The 20,826-nt window shown below is 47.7% G+C and overlaps 1 protein-coding gene and 1 long non-coding RNA gene across 6 annotated transcripts in view; both read right to left on the bottom strand.

Annotated features, from left to right (window-relative positions):
• The window catches only part of Clybl (citramalyl-CoA lyase), a 223,492-nt gene that overhangs the window by 183,829 nt on the left and 18,837 nt on the right, over positions 1-20,826 (bottom strand).
• LOC134482165 (uncharacterized) lies at positions 10,187-18,890 on the bottom strand. Of its 2 annotated transcripts, none has more exons than XR_015639099.1 (3): positions 18,785-18,890; positions 15,547-15,642; positions 10,187-11,006 (listed from the first exon to the last, which is right to left on the bottom strand). It is a non-coding gene; the product is annotated as an uncharacterized LOC134482165 (long non-coding RNA). The 2 variants fall into 2 exon arrangements; XR_015639100.1 differs by lacking the exon at positions 18,785-18,890 and adding an exon at positions 17,595-17,746.

Below are 20,826 nucleotides of genomic sequence, written 5' to 3'. Positions count from 1 at the left end.
ATCACTATTTAGTTCACAGGACCAGCAAAGTGCCAGTACCCTCAGGGTCATTCACATAACAAGATGTTTGCCTAGGAACTAACAGCAGGTAGGTGACTGGGACCCAGGCCCCCAGCGTTCTGAAGCTCCCCTGCTCGATTGCATTGGCTTTCTTAGACACTGTTCTTTATTAATTCCAGGTGTTAGCCTCAGAACAGAGGCTGCTTAGCTTGTGGCTGCTTATCCCTGCTCTTCAGAGAAAGGTATGTGCGCAGGCTGACTGTTAACTCAAAGGTACAGTCCTTCTGGCATCAAAGGTCTCAGGTTCTATCTCCGGTTCCATAGAAAATAAGGGTATGGGAGTGCAACAGCCATTATGACACTCTCATCCCAGAATACCTGCATCCCTTTCAGGACACCTGCATCCCTTTCAGGACACCTGCATCCCTTTCAGGACACCTGCATCCCTTCCAGAACACCTGCATCCTTTCCAGAACACCTGCGTCCCATAACACATGCATCCCTTTTTGAAATATCTACATCCTCTTCTGGAACACCAGCACCTCTTCTGGAACACCAGCACCCTCTTCTGGAACACCAGCACCCTCTTCTGGAACACCAGCACCTCTTCTGGAACACCAGCACCTCTTCTGGAACACCAGCACCCTCTTCTGGAACACCAGCACCTCTTCTGGAACACCAGCACCTCTTCTGGAACACCAGCACCCTCTTCTGGAACACCAGCACCTCTTCTGGAACACCAGCACCTCTTCTGGAACACCAGCACCCTCTTCTGGAACACCAGCACCTCTTCTGGAACACCAGCACCTCTTCTGGAACACCAGCACCTCTTCTGGAACACCAGCACCTCTTCTGGAACACCAGCACCTCTTCTGGAACACCAGCACCCTCTTCTGGAACACCAGCACCCTCTTCTGGAACACCAGCACCTCTTCTGGAACACCAGCACCCTCTTCTGGAACACCAGCACCTCTTCTGGAACACCAGCACCTCTTCTGGAACACCAGCACCCTCTTCTGGAACACCAGCACCCTCTTCTGGAACACCAGCACCTCTTCTGGAACACCAGCACCTCTTCTGGAACACCAGCACCTCTTCTGGAACACCAGCACCCTCTTCTGGAACACCAGCACCTCTTCTGGAACACCAGCACCTCTTCTGGAACGCCTACACCCTCTTCTGGAACACCAGTACCTCTTCTGGAACACCAGCACCTCTTCTGGAACACCAGCACCTCTTCTGGAACACCAGCACCTCTTCTGGAACACCAGCACCTCTTCTGGAACGCCTACACCCTCTTGTGGAACACCAGCACCCTCTTCTGGAACACCAGCACCTCTTCTGGAACACCAGCACCTCTTCTGGAACACCAGCACCTCTTCTGGAACACCAGCACCTCTTCTGGAACACCAGCACCTCTTCTGGAACACCAGCACCTCTTCTGGAACACCAGCACCCTCTTCTGGAACACCAGCACCTCTTCTGGAATGCCTACACCCTCTTGTGGAACACCAGCACCTCTTCTGGAACACCAGCACCCTCTTCTGGAACACCAGCACCTCTTCTGGAACACCAGCACCTCTTCTGGAACACCAGCACCTCTTCTGGAACACCAGCACCCTCTTCTGGAACACCAGCACCTCTTCTGGAATGCCTACACCCTCTTCTGGAACACCAGCACCCTCTTCTGGAACACCAGCACCTCTTCTGGAACACCAGCACCTCTTCTGGAACACCAGCACCTCTTCTGGAACACCAGCACCTCTTCTGGAATGCCTACACCCTCTTGTGGAACACCAGCACCCTCTTCTGGAACACCAGCACCCTCTTCTGGAACACCAGCACCCTCTTCTGGAACACCAGCACCTCTTCTGGAATGCCTACACCCTCTTGTGGAACACCAGCACCCTCTTCTGGAACACCAGCACCTCTTCTGGAATGCCTACACCCTCTTGTGGAACACCAGCACCTCTTCTGGAACACCAGCACCTCTTCTGGAATGCCTACACCCTCTTCTGGAACACCAGCACCTCTTCTGGAACACCAGCACCCTCTTCTGGAACACCAGCACCTCTTCTGGAACACCAGCACCTCTTCTGGAACACCAGCACCTCTTCTGGAACACCAGCACCCTCTTCTGGAACACCAGCACCTCTTCTGGAATGCCTACACCCTCTTCTGGAACACCAGCACCCTCTTCTGGAACACCAGCACCTCTTCTGGAACACCAGCACCTCTTCTGGAACACCAGCACCTCTTCTGGAACACCAGCACCTCTTCTGGAACACCAGCACCTCTTCTGGAACACCAGCACCTCTTCTGGAATGCCTACACCCTCTTGTGGAACACCAGCACCCTCTTCTGGAACACCAGCACCCTCTTCTGGAACACCAGCACCTCTTCTGGAACACCAGCACCTCTTCTGGAACACCAGCACCTCTTCTGGAATGCCTACACCCTCTTGTGGAACACCAGCACCCTCTTCTGGAACACCAGCACCTCTTCTGGAATGCCTACACCCTCTTGTGGAACACCAGCACCTCTTCTGGAACACCAGCACCTCTTCTGGAACACCAGCACCTCTTCTGGAACACCAGCACCTCTTCTGGAACACCAGCACCTCTTCTGGAACACCAGCACCTCTTCTGGAACACCAGCACCTCTTCTGGAACACCAGCACCTCTTCTGGAACACCAGCACCTCTTCTGGAACACCAGCACCCTCTTCTGGAACACCAGCACCTCTTCTGGAACACCAGCACCTCTTCTGGAACACCAGCACCTCTTCTGGAACACCAGCACCTCTTCTGGAATGCCTACACCCTCTTCTGGAACACCAGCACCTCTTCTGGAACACCAGCACCTCTTCTGGAACACCAGCACCCTCTTCTGGAACACCAGCACCTCTTCTGGAACACCAGCACCTCTTCTGGAACACCAGCACCTCTTCTGGAACACCAGCACCTCTTCTGGAACACCAGCACCTCTTCTGGAACACCAGCACCTCTTCTGGAATGCCTACACCCTCTTCTGGAACACCAGCACCTCTTCTGGAACACCAGCACCTCTTCTGGAATGCCTACACCCTCTTCTGGAACACCAGCACCTCTTCTGGAACACCAGCACCTCTTCTGGAACACCAGCACCTCTTCTGGAACACCAGCACCTCTTCTGGAACACCAGCACCTCTTCTGGAACACCAGCACCTCTTCTGGAACACCAGCACCTCTTCTGGAACACCAGCACCCTCTTCTGGAACACCAGCACCTCTTCTGGAACACCAGCACCTCTTCTGGAACACCAGCACCTCTTCTGGAACACCAGCACCTCTTCTGGAATGCCTACACCCTCTTCTGGAACACCAGCACCTCTTCTGGAACACCAGCACCTCTTCTGGAACACCAGCACCCTCTTCTGGAACACCAGCACCTCTTCTGGAACACCAGCACCTCTTCTGGAACACCAGCACCTCTTCTGGAACACCAGCACCTCTTCTGGAACACCAGCACCTCTTCTGGAATGCCTACACCCTCTTCTGGAACACCAGCACCTCTTCTGGAACACCAGCACCTCTTCTGGAATGCCTACACCCTCTTCTGGAACACCAGCACCTCTTCTGGAACACCAGCACCTCTTCTGGAACACCAGCACCTCTTCTGGAACACCAGCACCCTCTTCTGGAACACCAGCACCTCTTCTGGAACACCAGCACCTCTTCTGGAACACCAGCACCTCTTCTGGAACACCAGCACCTCTTCTGGAACACCAGCACCTCTTCTGGAATGCCTACACCCTCTTGTGGAACACCAGCACCTCTTCTGGAACACCAGCACCTCTTCTGGAACACCAGCACCCTCTTCTGGAACACCAGCACCTCTTCTGGAACACCAGCACCCTCTTCTGGAACACCAGCACCTCTTCTGGAACACCAGCACCCTCTTCTGGAATGCCTACACCCTCTTGTGGAACACCTACAGGTACTTCCAGTTGCCTCTAAAACCCTGATCTTCACAGCCTGAACCCATGAATGTCCCCCTCACCACTCCCTTACACAACTCTTTTTCTCTCAATAGCCCAGGTCCTGTCCAATCCCTCAGGGCTACCTCTGCTGCAAGCATGTGAAAATTTACTCGTCTGGGGCTACTCTCTAAGACATGGGCCCTTAGCTTCTTTGTCATTACGCAAAAACTCACACTAATACAACTACAATTATTACAATGTCCCTCGGAGATGCGATTTAGGGGCTACCGTTGTATGTGCCGCCCACAGTTAACAGACCCTCGTCCTGTAAACCACTCGTATACTGAACCCACATTCATGACTGCAACTCTTTTCATGTTCCAGTCTCATGGGTGGCCAGCACCATGCTTCTACTTACAGAGAGGAAGTCATCATTAGGATGTGACTGACTTATAAAGAGAAGTATGTTTTAAGGGCAGCCCAGTCTCCTGGATCCCAGAGCCTTCTGTTCCTGTAAGTGATCTCATTCAAATGTGTGAAGGGACATGAAAGCAGATGTGTGGTACAGGCGACATTACTAAGACGCTCATAACCCTCTCCCCCTCATACACCCCTGCCTTCCCTGCAGTCTTCCCCTCATCCACCCCTGCCTGCACCCCTCTCCCACCACATCCACCCCTGCCTACACCCCTCTCCCACCTCATCCACCCCTGTCCTGCACCCCTTCCCCCTCATCCACCCCTGTCTGCCCTGCACCCCTCCCCTCATCCACCCCTGCCTGCCCTGCACCCCTCCCCCCTTATTCACCCCTGCCTTGCACCCCTCTCCCCACTCATCCACCCCTGCCTGCCCTGCACCCCTCCCCCCTTATTCACCCCTGCCTTGCACCCCTCTCCCCACTCATCCACCCCTGCCTGCCCTGTACTCCCTCTTTACCTCATTCTCTTTCTACCTCATCTGCCCATGCTTATGTCACACCCTTTCCCACTCATCTACTGTGTCTACTCTGTAGCCTCCTCATCTAAGGGTGGTGGCTGTTGGCAGGGCTGGGATCCCAGGTCTTGCCAGACAGGTCTACACTTTAGTAGAGTATTTCCTCTCCTGTTCTGAATGTTCAGAAAGTCACACAAGCCAGGCCAACAGGAGCCAGACATGGAGGTCTAGTCTCTCACAGACATAGGTAGCTACTGACACCCTAAGTCCACTCTGCCTCTTGAGGGATGGCTGCATCTATACACAGTTCCAAGTCTGCTGGGATTATCTACAATGTGCCCATCTCTGTGGTTTATTTGGGACACAGAGGAGACTCTGTGAGTTCGAGGCCATCCTGGTCTACAGAGCACATTCCAGGATAGTCAGAGCTACATAGAGAGACCAAACCAAACAACAAACAAATGTTTTTCCGTCTTTGTCATATGCTCTGCACCAGGGCAAGTGCTGGACTATCAAACAGGTATGAAAGCAACCCCACTCTCTAAGAGGTTTAATAACATTTTAATCACCTGTTCAGATGTATATACTGCAGTGGGGGGTTGTTGTTGGTTGTTTGGTTGGTTGGTGTGAGACAGTGTCTCTGGGCCTTATGGTAATCTTTGTCTTTGCCTCCAAGAACTGGAATTACCAATAGGTGTCACCATGACTAGCTTGACAGATGGGAGAGGGTTCAGACAGTCACCGATGAGCAAAGCAGAATATGGGTGATGCATTGGCAGCTGTCAGCTAATGAGTGTGGGCGAGGTTCTTTGATCTCACCACACCAAAAGTGGGAGGGGCTCTAGAGACAGAAGAAACAGCAAACCCTGGCAAAGAGAGAGAAGAACCTACAGGTGGCTGGCTCTTCGTGCAACGGCAGAGTCAGGAAGACAGGATGGAATAGAGAAATATCTGTTGAAAAACAAGCTGGGGTCCAAATGTAAAGGACACAACAAGGTCATGGAGGGTTTTCTCCTGTGAGTGTGTGTGTGTGAGTGTGTGTGTGTGTGTGTGTGTGTGTGTGTGTGTGTGTGTTCCACATGATATGTGGAGGCCAAAGTACAACTTGTGGGAGCTGGTTTTCCCCTTCTAGGGATCGAACTCAGGTTGTCAGGCTTGGCAGCAGGCACCTTTACCCACAAAGCCATTTCACTGCCCCAGGATATGCCAATATGATGACAGTTTCTATGTTGCTGGGTAAGGAGAGTCTCCCTAGCTAACACCTGAGGCTGCTACTGTTGCCCTCTGTTGATTCTCTGCTGCATAAAGAATCCTGTAATGTTCAGAAACAATGTTTCAAATTGTCTCTGCCCTTCCCACCTTCTGTGGCAAATTCGTAAAATCTCCCAAAGAAACTGCCTCCTTACTGTTACGCCAGCTAGCTTTTCTACCCTCTTGACATGGGTTTTCAGGATGCTCCTGTTATTCACAGGCTACACTTGGCCTATCACACTGGTGTAATAGTACTTTAGTTAAAACTGATCTCTGTGCATGATTGTCTTAGCTTGAAGTGAGCTGGCAACAGCCACAAAGGCTGCTATAAATGGAGCTTCACCGAATGCAACTGAAAGCGTGAGTGAAATTACGGTTTGGAAAAAAAAAACCTACTGTTTAGTGCCCAGAAACAGGACAGACTGTGCAGCGTCTGTGCGGGGACAGGGAGCTGATCATCACTGCACTACACTTGAGTAGGATCCATGTCCATTCAAACTAGACACCATGCTGCTGTCCTAGAAAAGCCACCCCATCCCATTCAACTTGAAAATATGTGTGCTTGGGCACTCCAGACGAGTTTTACTAATGTAACTCTCCTCTAATTGTTAGTAGTTTTAATTGGGGAGGTTGGGTAGATTTATGAATGAAATATGAATATAAACATATATGTGTCCTTATGTTCAAGTACAGGACATTCCGAAGTCCAATCTGCAGATGTAAAACCACATGACATAAAAGACTGAGCTGGGAAGAAAAAAAAATCACTTCCATGCATATGTAAAAACTGCTCATTAAAAAAAAGCTACCAGTGAAGCTACATGACTCATTTTCTATTATTAATAGAAGAAGGCAGTGAGAGTAAATTTCACTACAATGCCCACTGTGATTTTAAGTTTCAGAAATGGTGCAACTGCCTTTACTAGCCACACATGTGTTTGCAGAGGCCAGGAAAACTCAGGAGCCTGCAAGACAGCTTCTCTCACTGACCTCCAGTGGACTAGGCTGGACCTGCCTGTGTCTAGCTCCCCAGTGCTGAAATTCTAACCATTCACTACATGTGAGGTCCTGGGACCAAACTCGGGTTCTCATGCTTACACATGGCACATGAACAAGTAAGCCATATCCCCAGCTACCCTTGTTTAAAGATTTATTTTTTATTTTTAATTGCACAAGTGAGAATGTGCCTGGGGCTTTTGAGTTGACTTATGCCAGTGCTGGGAACTGAACGTCGTCTTCTGTAAGAGCAGTACACACTCTTTTTTTTTTTTTTTAAAGATTTTATTTTATGTATATGAGTACACTGTAACTATCTTCAGACACACCAGAAGAGGGCATCAGATCCCATTACAGATGGTTGTGAGCCACCATGTGGTTGCTGGGAATTGAACTCAGGACCTCTGGAAGAGCAGCCAGTGCTCCTAACCACTGAGCCATCCCTCCAGCCCGCAGTACACACTCTTAACCACTGAGCCATCTTTCCAGCAAACTTGCCTCCCTTTTAAGACAAGGTCATGCTATACAGCCCTGGCTGGTTCAGTACTCACACAGAACCCAGGCTGGCCTCCAGGTCACCACGGCCTCACCGTACCCAACTCTTATGATATTCTCTGTTATCCACATGAAATATGCTTTGCTATCTGCACTGAGTCATATATGTAATAATAGGAGCATCCAACAAAGCACACAGACAATCCCACAAGTCAGATTATCATCATAATGATACCCTGCCTGGGCAAGAATCCTGCTTCGGAATCCAAAGACCAGCAAACCATCAGCCCGGCAGAGATGTCACCTACCTACCTACCTACCTACCTACCTACCTCCTACCCACCCATCTTAGAAAACAGGTAGAAGCCAGGGAGGCTGAGCCATGCAGAACTACTGTGCACTGAAGCCTCGGGAACAGTCAGTAGGGCTGGGATTTTTGTCTCAGGACTACAGAGTTAAAGGCATAGTCCTGCCAATCTCGAGGTGCCCTCTTTCACACAGACCACCCACAACTACGGGTTTTCCATCTGGTGAACAAAACAGACAGCTCCCTAATTATTTTTAAAAAGGATTTTTCCCCATAACATACTTTTCTTTATTTGTCTGTGACCTGGAACTTAACAGAAAGCCCGATGCATGCCAACTTCATTTCTTGTAACGAAATATCCTGTTTTATTGTTTTAACTGGTGGTGGGCTTTTTTTTTCCTTTTTTCTTTTTTGGCTCTAAAATAGAAATTATTACCCCAAGATCCAGCACATCAAATTCCCAACACAGTTCCAACTGACAACTGGTTTTTTGGTTTTGTTTTGTTTTTTTTTAAATACAGAATGCCTGGTTTAAATTCAAACCACTGAAGTTTTTGCTCACGACCACCAGGATGGGAACTAGAGGGAAATTATTTGCAACCGTTCTCAACTGGGTATCCCATACTGCTAGTGTCAAAATCTATGGCTTTTCCAACAGGATGGCCACCTCTGCCAAAAGCATGCTCAGAAATGCCAACTGTAATTAAAATCTGGCACCTGTCTTGGGCGCCAAATTTGCTTCTAACGTCTCCATGATGAAATGTGTCTCGTTTTGGAGGATGCACGACGCTTCTTGCCCTCTGCCCTTCGAAAAAACACTCGAGCCGGAAAATAATTGACGGCTGTTATCCCCAAAATTACTTTTCCCCCTCGCCTTAACTCTGCTGAACCTTTTCTGCTTTCGTCCTTAGAGTCTGTTTAATTGGTCCCTAGAGAATCAGCAGATCTCTCCTTCCCACGTTTCCTTTCACAATCCTTGGGGAAATCAGACACTGGGCGCCTTCCTCCTCCATGAGGTTGCATGAGCAGACCTCACAAGACTTATACACTACTCAACTCAACTGAGACATAGACTGCCTTCCCCAAGTTATCTTTTCAGAATAGTAAATCCACTTCATCCCTGTGGGGTGTGTGTGTGTGTGTGTGTGTGTGTGTGTGTGTGTGTGTGTGTCTGTCTGTCTGTGTCTGTGTGTGTATATGTGTCTGTATGTATGTGTCTGTGTGCATATGTGTCTGTGCATGTCTCTATGTGTGTGTCTGTGTATATGTATGTGTATGTATGTGTATATATGTATCTGTGTGTGTGTATGAGTATCTGTGTGTCTGTGTCTTTGTGTGTGTGTATGTGTGTGTATGCGTCTGCATGTGTCTATGTGCGTGTGTGTCTGTGTGCATGTGTGTCTGTGTGCGTGCCTCTGTGTGTATCTTTATGTGTGTGTCTGTGTGTATGTATGTGTATATATGTGTCTGGGTGTGTATCTGTGTGTCTATGTGTGTGTCTCTTGTGTGTGTGTATGTGTGTGTATGCGTCTGCATGTGTCTATGTGCGTGTGTATCTGTGTGCATGTGTGTCTGTGTGCGTGCCTCTGTGTGTATCTTTATGTATGTGTCTGTGTGTATGTATGTGTATATATGTGTCTGGGTATGTATCTCTGTGTGTGTGTGTGTGTGTGTGTGTGTGTGTGTGTGTGTGTGTGTGTATATGAACTCAAAGCCTCACATACTTCCCACTCAGTTACACCTAGACCACCAGGAACACTAAATCTATTTTGTTTGTTTGGTTTTTAAAATAGAATTTCACTCTTTAGCCAAAGATGGCCTCAAACTCATGACAATCCTCCTGCCTTAGCCTCAGAATACTAAAATAACATGCATGTGCCAACATGCTCAGATTATGAAGAATAAATCCTGGTTGATACACACTGCCATTGTCTGTGAGCCTGTGTCCCATCTACTATTTTGCTGAACTAAGACTCATGCTAAAGTTTTGTGTTTGGTTTTTTCATTCAGGATATATAGCATTTTTCAAGAAGGGAGTTTAGAGCTGGAGGGATGGCTCAGTGGTTAGGAGAACTTGCTGCTCTAAAGAGGACTCAGGTTCAGTTCCCATCACCCATGTGATGATTTATAACTCCCATAGTGAGAGATTCAACGCTATTCTGGCCTGTGTGAGCATACCTATGCACGTAAAATAAAAATAAGTCTTTAAAAAGAAAAATAAATAAATTGCTTCATTGGCCAGGCATGGGGTTGTATGGCTTTAATCCCACATCTTTAATTTCAAGTGGAGGAGGCAGACCTTGTATACATAGTGATTTCTAGGCTAGCCAAAGTAAGACTGACTGTCTTAAAAACATCAGATACTCCCTCCAATTACAATAGGCAGGTGGGCCCTCAGGATCTCAGGATTGTCCACAAAAGCCCCCAGGAGCCCTACAAGCCCCATGATGCCACTGAGCGTGCATGTTCATGAAAGAGGAGCCTTCCGGTTCACACCAGGGGATTACTCGACTGCAGGTAAGAAGGCGCCTCACACTTCTATCTGCTTATTACTGCCCCTACGTCCTCAGAGAACCTCAATGTGAAACATACATGCCTCATACGTCCTGCCCTGAAGGGCACAGGTAAGCATGTGGTGGGTACAGAATGTAGGCCCTGCAATGTCATAGACTTAAGGTCGAAATCATAATCACAAACGAAAATGCAAAAGTGATAGCATTTTATACAAAGTGTTGGAAACATACATTCTCTTTTGTTCGGGCTTCTAAGTAATTTCTCCATTTCCACCTTGTTAAAAAATGGAGGCGTTGACAGAAAACACAAAGGCTCAGGTAATTGTAGAGTGTGCGTACCAAAGACAGGGAATTCAAGTTACACTCAGGGAAAGACTCTGTTATTCAGAATGTGTGGAAATCACTCCAGTCAAAGGGTACATACACTTCAGCACCGAGGAATGACGTAAACCACTGGTCACGGGAAGCAGTCATTACTGTGGCGACTTCCAGAGATATGCGAGAACGGAGAAGCCAAAACTCTTCAGCCTCTGGAGCAGACCTGTGTTTTCTCTGTAGAGGAAAGCCAACAGCTCTGGAAGAAAGGTCAACTGCAGTGGCTACAGGGACAGTGGGGAACCCCAAAAGGAGTCCCCTAAGCTTAAGCACTGAGCCCCTAAGAAGACTGCTCAGGAAGCCCCGAAGCGCAAAATGCTAACAAGGAGCCCGGGCTCTGGCTCTGGTTTCCCACTCTAACCTGGCACTCAATCAATCCACAGACATGAGAGTCCAGCAAACCCCCCTCTCACCACCCCCCACCTCCCAACCCAACTCTCGCTTTGCTCTCTGACCCTATTCTCTGTTTCTCATTTTCTCTTTTCCTTTCTTTCCCTGCTCTTAGGCAGGGTCTGCCTACGTCACCCAGCACAACCTCTGACTTGCAACCCTCCCACTTCCGCCTGTCAAGAACTGGGACTGCTGTCACGTTCAGTCTGTCCTTTACTTTCTGGAATTTCTTTCCTGGAATTTCTTTCCTTCTTTTGTCTGATAAAAACATTTTTTTAAAAAGATTCATTTAGGGCTGGAGAGATGGCTCAGCAGTTAAGAGCACCCGACTGCTCTTCCAGAGGTCATGAGTTCAATTCCCAGCAACCACATGGTGGCTCACAACCATCTGTAGAGAGATCTGATGCCCTCTTCTGGTGTATCTGAAGACAGCTACAGTGTACTTATATATAATAAATAAAATAAATAAAAAAAAAAGATTCATTTATTTTAGGACACTGTAGCTGTCTTCAGACACACCAGAAGAGGACATCAGATCCCATTACAGATGGTTGTGAGCCACCATGTGGTTGCTGGGAATTGAATTCAGGACCTCTGGAAGAGCAGTCTATGCTCTTAATTACTGAGCCATCTTTCCAGCCCCTGTCTGACAAAACTTTTAAGGTATCTTTCAGTGAATAAAGGAAAGATATATCTCTGTCTGTCTGTCTGTCTGTCTATCTGTCTGTCTATCTATCTATCTATCTATCATCAATGCCAAAATATAAATAGCTTTTATGTATTTGGGTTTCAGCCTTGATTCATTTAAAATTCACACTAACCTATAGGACTACTCACTTTTAAAATCTGGCAAACAGCCTCCTGTGTTGCTCTGGGATTATACTGTGAACAGCGTGAGACCACAAGCTTGCATAGGTGAGCTGAGGAGATCCAGTGTGACTGAGAGAATGACTATGTAATTCTCACGCTGGCCATTAGACTCCTGTGAGGTAGCACATGCCTGGAATCATAGCTCTTGGGAGGCAGAGGCAAGAGGAGCTCTACAAGTCCCAGTTCTGCCTGAGCTCCACTGAGACACGTTGTCAAAGACAAAAACAAGACGGACTAGGGGGGAAATGTTAGAAACACAATAGGTTTAAAGCAGCCACTGACCCTGTTAAGTTTTCCTATAAAAAAGAACCCTCTAGAAACATAGGAATAGTTTGGACTGTCCCCTCTCACCACTTGCTCACACACAGGGACTAGTACATCTGGGTATTTCGGTGGTTAGTACTGTCAACCTGACACAATCTAGGAAACAAACCTTTGGGTATGTTTGTGAGGGAGTTTCTAGACTCAGCTAACTGATCTGGGAAGACCCACCCAGCTGTGGGTGACACCTTCCATGCCATGGGGTCCTGTGCTAAATAAAAAGAAGAAAGCAATCTGAGCCAGGCAGCCACCCCTCTCTCTGCCTCCTGACTACAGCTGTCACGTGACCATCCACTTCACGTTCCTGTCGCCGAGCCTTCCCACCTCTTGCCTCTTAGACACACATACAAGTCCTTCTGTACTTAAGTGCCGATCAGGGAACTCCTCTAGGAAGGAGTGCACTCTCCAATGCTATAGAACTGCGTTTACCCCGGTATGTATAGGCATGGTTACTGATATTTGTAAAGGATAGACACTGAAATCAGGGCAGAGTTGCTCCACAAGTCACATTGTGCACATCATATAGTAAAAATGGTACCGTATACACAAAGTGACGGCCCTGATCTCCTTGTCAGGCGCAGTGTGCACCGGCACTTTCAGCATCAATGTTAATCTCACCTTCTTCATTCTCCAAAGTGTCTGGATCCTCAATGTGTAAGGCCAGCTGGACCCCATATACATATAGGTTGTTGCTGTTCAATTTTTTTTCTTTTAAAGAAGAGATGCCTGTCTTTTTTTCTAATGTTTTTTTATTTATTTTTATTTCATACACATTGCTGTTTTGACTGAATGTATGTCTGTGTGAGGGTGTCTGATCCTCTGGAACTGGAGTTACAGACGGGTGTGAGCAGCCATGTGGGTGTTGGGAATTGAACCTGGGTCCTCTGGAAGAGCATCCGGTGCTCCTAACTACTGAGCTATCTCTCCAGTATGCCGTTTAATTTTTTCGCATTTGTTTATCTGTTATGTGTTTGTATGCATGCATAAACAGTACAGGCATATGCGGCACAGCACACATGTGGTAGTCAGAAGCTAACATTCAGGGGTCTCTTCTCTCCTTCCACCCCATGGAGTCTAGGGATGGGACTCAGGTCTGCTGGCCTAATGCAATCACCTTTACCTGCTGAGCCATCCCACCAGCCTGAGACTACTGGCTTTTGAACGTTTAGCTGAAGCAAACACAGGAGAGAGGATGTTCTGCTAAAGCAAGCACATAAAAGAACACATGATGAAGAATTCTTTGCTAACTATATGCATGTATTGATCTGATTTACATTGTGTAGTTGAGCTACATTTTTCGGGACTCTATAGAGAGAAACACACCAAAAAAAACCTTCTGGTGATATGCTGCGGTTTCTTGCTGCTTCCTCAGACTAGGGCTAATCAACAGAGCGATGTCAGCTAAGAAACACAAACTAAGGCAAGACATGCTAAGACAAGACCCATGCTTGGAGGGAGAATAAATAAAACTCAATAGACAGTGATGGAGGCTGAGCTTGGCTTTGCTTGTAGACCTAGCTGTGCAGTGCTTGTTGGTCTCGTGTCTTCGCTGATCTTTGCTGAGAGACATAGCTGAGAACTTTTCCTGACTTTCCTGTTAACCTGAGTCCCTCCTGCTGACTTGTGCCGAGGCTAAGGCCTGGCTGTCTCTGTTAGGTAGTGCCACCACTGCTGATTCATGTTTGCTAACCTGACTCTACTGAACTAGACTGCTCATATTTCCATGATGTGTTTGCGAGTGGATCGAGCTGCCGCTGCTGACCTATGAATGAAACTGCTGATTCCCAGACAACACAGACGTGAGATGCTCCAAAGAACCTTTCTAAACAGGTCCACTTCCCCCATATCCTTTCTCTTCCACCACCTCTGATGGGTGGTGGGCTACAAGGGAGGTTAAAGCGTTTTTTAAAATAATCATTAAAAGTAGACTTAAAAAAAATAAAGTTACAGGTTTTCTGACTTCACCACCATTGTCTGGATGTGAGGGACTTTTTAAATGCCATGACCTGTGTCACAAGATTAAGGAGAGTAGAAAAGTGAACGAAGGCCTAGGATGTAGCTCAGTTGGAAAAGCCTCACCTAGCACGCACAAGCCCTGGATTTAATCTCTAGCATGTATAAACTGTCATGGTGTGCACCTGTAATGCCAGCACTCAGGAGATGGGGTCAGAAGGATCAGAAATTCAAGGTCATTCTTAGCTATACAGCAAGTCTGAGGATAGTCAGGGATACATGAGACCCTATCTTATTATGAGGGGGTGGGGGTCCATGGCCAGACATAGTGGTACACGCCTTTTATCCAACACTCAGGAGGCAGAAGCAGGTAGATCTCTGAGTTCAAGGGCAGCCTGGTTTACAGAGCAAGTTCCAGGACAGCCAGAAATATACAGAGAAACACTGTTTTAAAACAAAAACAAAACCGTAAAGAGAAAGAAAGAAAAATCTATGAAGCAACCATCTGTAAGACCCTTGTGATAATTCTTAAATCATTAAGGGTGATTACAGGTAAACAAACGACAGGAAATTATATGAATAACTTTATAAGGCTAAAATGTCTTTGGCTCAGAAAACATAATGGGAAGGAATGTGAGTGGTATCCACACAAACGAGTTTCATCAAGGACAGCTAGGGCTACGCCGGAGTCCTTCAAATTTATAAACATCAGGTGTACCAACATCCAGCCTTCACATGCTTTGTGAATATGTGGGAAACTCTGCTAAATCAGGTCAAAGCCTACCATTGAGTGGACAGCCTTCTGAGCTCAGAGCATAGTGGAGGACACCCTTTATTAGCTGGGCTTCCCCTTCTCTGACCCCGTCTGGGGAGTTCGGAAAATCCCTACACATCTCTACCTACAGGATGTCACATAGCCTTAGATTACAGGTTCCACTTGCTTTCTTCCGATAAGAACCTGTTCAGGTAGCACCAGTGATTCCTAAGATACCTCCCAATGCTATACAAGCATTGAATCACCTCAAGAAAAGCCGATCTGCCTCAGCCAGTCCCCTTCACCCTCCCTACTCACAGGGCTTCTACCCCAATGTCCATTGGTCATCTCCCTTTGCCCTCATGAACCAATCTTCCCTTGGGGGCAGGGACCATCACAGTGAATACAGTGTTGCTGGGGGAAACTCACCCTCCTCAGAGCTGTTCCTGGTTTCCTCTAATTTGCCTGTAGCTCCAGCTTCTTTGGAAACTATGGTTCACTTGAACCCAGGAATTCAAGGTCAGCCTGGGCAAAATATCAAGACTCCATCTTAAAATTAAATTTGTCAATCTGTTGTGTGGGATTAACCCAAGTTCAAACCCATTTTTCCTCACTAAAGGGGAACTTTATACTCGTTAGTCACTTCCCATCCCCTCCTCTGCAATACTGGGCAGCCTTTAGGAGTTCTGCTCTTTTTCAAGTTTCTGTTTCTAAACTGACATCCCTTCCTGATCTGCTCATTCATGGTATGCATTTTCTCTATTAACCCCTTGAACAGGTTATGATAGATGCTTCAAAATCATTGCCTGTTAGCTGCAATATCCAGATTGTCTTGTGTTTGGATTCAAGGAACTGTCCATGTGGTTGCTGGGATTTGAACTCCAGACCTTTGGAAGAGCAGTCAGTGCTCTTAAACTCTAAGCCATCTCCCCAGCCCTAACACAGACCTAACATCTGAATATGGACACCAAACTCCCTGCCTTGTGTTAGGCAGCACCTAAGACTATTGCTTAGTTCTTTCTGCTTTCAGAAACTTGTTTTAGCTTGTTTTACACCAGGTTCTCTAGATGCCGCATAGTTCAGTGGCCAGCAATGGATCCACTTGACCTCCAGCACTTTATAACACCTGGAATCAAAAAATATTTAGGGCCAGTAAGACCAGCCAGCAGGTAAAGGTGTTTGCTGTCAGGTCTGCCAACTTGAGTCCCATCCCCTAGAATAATTGAAAGAGAAGCAACTCCCACAAGTTGTCCTAGTTGTCCTCTGACCTACACACATGCTTCATGGACCCGCAGACAAACAAATGTAATAAAAATGTTTTAAGGCAGATTTTACTAAAGTTATCTATACAAGGAGTGCAATCAACTTACCACTCACGGGAACTACATCATTTTTCTTTCTTTAAAGATTTATTTATTTTATGTATGTGAGTTCATTGTCTCTGTCTTCAGACACACCAGAAGAGGGCGTCAGATCCCATTACAGATGGTTATGAGCCACCATGTGGCTGCTGGGAATTGAACTGACCTCTTGGGAGAGCAGTCAGTGCTCTTAACTGCTGAGCCATCTCTCCAGCCCCCAAGGTCATTTTCTTAATACCTGGATCCTTACTGTGGTATGATGATATCACAGTTTAATGAGTTTCCTTAAAGATCCTGTCTTATACAACAGAATCAACTAACCTGGACCCTTGGGGATTCCCAGAGACTAAACCACCAATCAACGAGCAAACAGGGGCAGGACCAACCCCACTCCCAAAACCCCCCACCCCCAACCCCCGCACACATATTTAACAGGTGAGCAGCTTGGTCTTTATGTGGATCCTCCAACAACTGGAGTCCAGGTGGTCCCTGAATCTGTTGCCTGTGGATACTGTTACCCTAACTGGGTCACCTTGTCTGGCCTCAGTGGGAGAGGTGGGGGAAATGGGGGTTCGGTGATACCCAGAGGGGGTGCTCTCCTTTCTCAGGAAAGGGAGAAGTGGGGGTACTGGGAGAGGGGCTGATATTGGTATGTAAAGTGAATAAATAAATACATCTTAAAAATCTTCTAAATCCTGTCTGTATTTTATAAAAATATTCTCTTAGGGACTGTAGAGATGGCTCAGCAGTTGAGAGCGCTTAGCTTTTGCTTTTGCGGAGCACCCAGGTTTCAGTTCCCAGCACCTACACTGCAGCGGGCAATCATCTGTAACTCCAGCTGCAGGGAACCCAACGTTCTCTTCTAGTCTCCGCGAATCTCTCACGCACGTGGCGCGCTTACATACCTTCAAGGAAAACACTTACCCATAAAGTAAAAGTGAATTAATTTTTAGAGAAAAGAGCATCCTTTCTGAAAGCTATAAAAGAATTCTCCTTCCCAAAGGTGCCCAAACTAAAGGACTAGAATGCTCGTGGCTTTTCGAACAGGACCCAGACACAGGAGTTGGGTCAGCTCCTGCCCCTCCCTTAGATTGTAAGCTTAGACTAGACTCTCACTTCATTTATCTGTGAGGCAGGCTAAGGAACTCTCTTCTCGCGAGGCCATCGATGCAGTGCTTGGCAAATCGCGAGAACTGAGTGGAGTCTTCCCAAGGCACAGACCCGGTCAAGGAGAACAGTGTGGGGCAACTGGGGACAGGAGGACTCAGCTGGAACGGGAGGTCACAGGGGAAAGGGGAGAGGAAAAAAAGGAGAGAAGAGAAAGGAGAGGCCAAAAATAATGTCTTTGAACTAGGTAAGATTCCATCAAACGCTGCTCTCTTCAGAACTACCTTAGTGAAAACCGGGCTAAGTTCACCCTGGCCGGCACTCCCCCTGCCGCAGCCCTTCCACTTTTAGCGCTTCTCTGGTGCCAGTGTGATAACCAGTCCCGGTCTTAGAGAGCATACTAGGCAGTGGCCCCAAGACCTCCCTCGATGGGAACTCTCACAAACGTCTTGTTGCCCACACAACACGACGAGGAAAAGGGGAAAGATGTAATGGGTCTAAGTAGATTTTAAGTTTTGTTCTTTTTATTATTAGAGGAGTCATTACTTGGCTTTCTTTGCATTTACTATTTTCTGTGTGCTAGTACATGTGAGGGCACGTATGAGTTAGAGTTGATTCTCTCCTCGGCCTTTATGTAGGTTAAGGGGATCGAACCCAGCTCACCAGATTTGAGCAGCAAGCACCTTTATCCACTGAGTTATCCCACTGGTCCTTACTTTTTATTATTATTTCAAGACAGGGGTGCAGCTCAGGCCAGTGGCTGCGGTTAGCCTTGCCTTAGTGATCTCCCCTCAGCCTTCTGCGTGCTAGCAGCCTTCCTCTCTTGACAGAGAGGATTTGCTCCCAGCATTCTTGAGAGAGTGTGCATCTGCTTGACAGAAGCACATTCTCAGGGCACAAGGCGCCATCCTGCCCGAGGACCCCTGAGCTGAACTTGCACATGACCTTTCTAACAGAACAGCTGGAGAAAAAAATGTGAATCTGGTGACTGTAAACAAGAACCAGAGAGAGCCACCCTCAGACAGCAAATGCCACCTCTAAGCCAGAAGGTGCTCGAATACCCTGAGACCTAAGGGAGGATCATAAAATCTCCATGGAAAGCAAGTTCCCTGCTAGGAACTGGGCTTAAAGCTGCACCAGACCTGCACCAGAGGAGCCAGGAGCCCATGGGCATGTGGTTTCAACCACATAGTACTCACCTCAGGGCAAGGGAGTAGCCCCTTTGGTAGAGTGCTTGCCTAGCATGCATAAAGCCACAGGTTTGATTCCCAGACCACATAAGTCCAGTCCACTCCTGTAATGATACTTGGGAAGGGAAGGCAGAAGATTAATGTTATCCTTGTCTCATCTCATAGTATGTTTAAGGCTGGCCTGGGCTACATGAAATCCCTTGCTAAGCATGCACGTACACACACACACACACACACACACACACACGCACACACACACGCACACACACGCGCACACACACACGCACACGCACACACACACACACGCACACTATAGATAAATGTAACTTAAATCCTTTTTAATTAGAAAAAAGTAAGACCCACCCTCAGATTTAAAAACCTGGAATTGGGTTAGCCACTGCCAGGGCAGTTTCCCAGCCCCACAGGTATGCAATAACCTGTATCCTGACCCCATTTCAGGGAGTGTTCCACCCCACCAATGGAAATGCTTCTCCATTCCACTAGTGCGAAGGGCTCTGCCTGCCACCACCCTGGGGCTCAGAACTCCGCCTCCTGTTCCCACACAGCTCACTCAGGAGCACTAGCTTGCTGTTTCCCCATTAAAAAAAACCTCGTTAGCGGTGACACTTAAAACCAAGTGATAGCTGACTCTCACTTCAACTAACAAAAACAGTCACACCTTTACTTAGTTTCAAGGCCGGGGGACACCGGTCCCCAACCCTGGTCGGAAACAGGCATCGCATTGTCACAGTAAGTAGTAATAATGGCACCATGCCTACCACACTTTTAAAGGTTTGTGAATCTGATAAGCTAAGTCTCGGAGACACCATTGCAATGTGACTGCTGACTGGGATCGAAGCTCAGGCTCACAAGGAAAGCTCAGCTTTCCCGTGGGCCCTCTAGGCCTATAAAGGTGGACGTCCGTGTCTTAAAGCATGAGAGGCAGCTAGCCCTCACTTTCCGGGCTGCTAATGGTTTCACATAAAACGAGCTCCCACGACTTTATTACCATTATCCAGCAACTTCACAAGTGACAGGCCACCAGGGACAGGATGAGGACGCATGCGTCTCCTCACGCCTGGGCTCGCTTCCCCAAGGAGGAGGAACTCTTCCACTTGGTATTTTAAATACACCATCTCCCTGGGCTGCCGGCTCACAAGAACAGGGATCTAGTCGTGACTTAAAGAGACCAGGAATAAGTCACCAAGTTCTCTGGGGTGGGGGGGGATTGAGTTCGCTTCCTAATCTTCCACTGTAAAAGCCACCAGGCCTCTGCACTCCCACTTGCACAATACAGGTGGGTGGACATCAGCTGCTCCTGCGTTTCGAGAAGTAATTAGAAGAAAAATGTTAAATCGCACGTTCTGACTACATAAAGCAGCTCTGTCCCCATGCTCACAGCCCAAAGGATTTCTGTGACTCACGGGAGTGATCATGGGAGCCGCGAAAGGGGAAAGGCCCCAGTGGATCTGTAAACCTTGTGTTTTAATATGTGTACATTTATATGAAGCTTTAACAACACACAGCGCACCGAACACAGAGCCAATGAGCCGCTTTCAAAAGAAAACACCTCCTAGAAGCCTTTAAAACAGAGCTGGCTACCCAAAAGAATGCATGAAAAACCCAGTTTGGGTATGTTTGGCTATTTACTGAGAGCTGTTTCTGGCCAGAGACCATTTACCAACATACTCTGGAGAAAGGAAACTTAAAAATAAGTTTTCAACTTTGAAAAGCAGCTGACAGGCCATTGAGCGGCTCTGTCAGTAAAGGTGCCTACAGGCCTGACCACCTGGGTTGGCTCCCAGGAATCCACAGTAGAAGAAATGGGTGCTGAGCGCTGTCCTCTGACCTCCACACTTGTATGGTACCAGGCACACACACACTGCACTTCTCTCTCTGTCTCTCTCTGTCTCTCTGTCTCTGTCTCTCTGTCTCTGTCTCTGTCTCTGTCTCTCTCTCTCTCTCTCTCACACACACACACACACACACACACTGTACTGTGCTCTCTTCTCTCTCTCTCTCTCTCTCTCTCTCTCTCTCTCTCTCTCTCT

The sequence above is a fragment of the Rattus norvegicus genome, chromosome 15 (genome assembly GCF_021556685.1).
Source record: "Rattus norvegicus strain SHRSP/BbbUtx chromosome 15, alternate assembly SHRSP_T2T, whole genome shotgun sequence".
Classification (NCBI taxonomy): Eukaryota; Metazoa; Chordata; class Mammalia; order Rodentia; family Muridae; genus Rattus; species Rattus norvegicus.
Note: the sequence above shows the minus strand (reverse complement) of the source record. Positions and strands in the feature narration are given on the sequence as shown.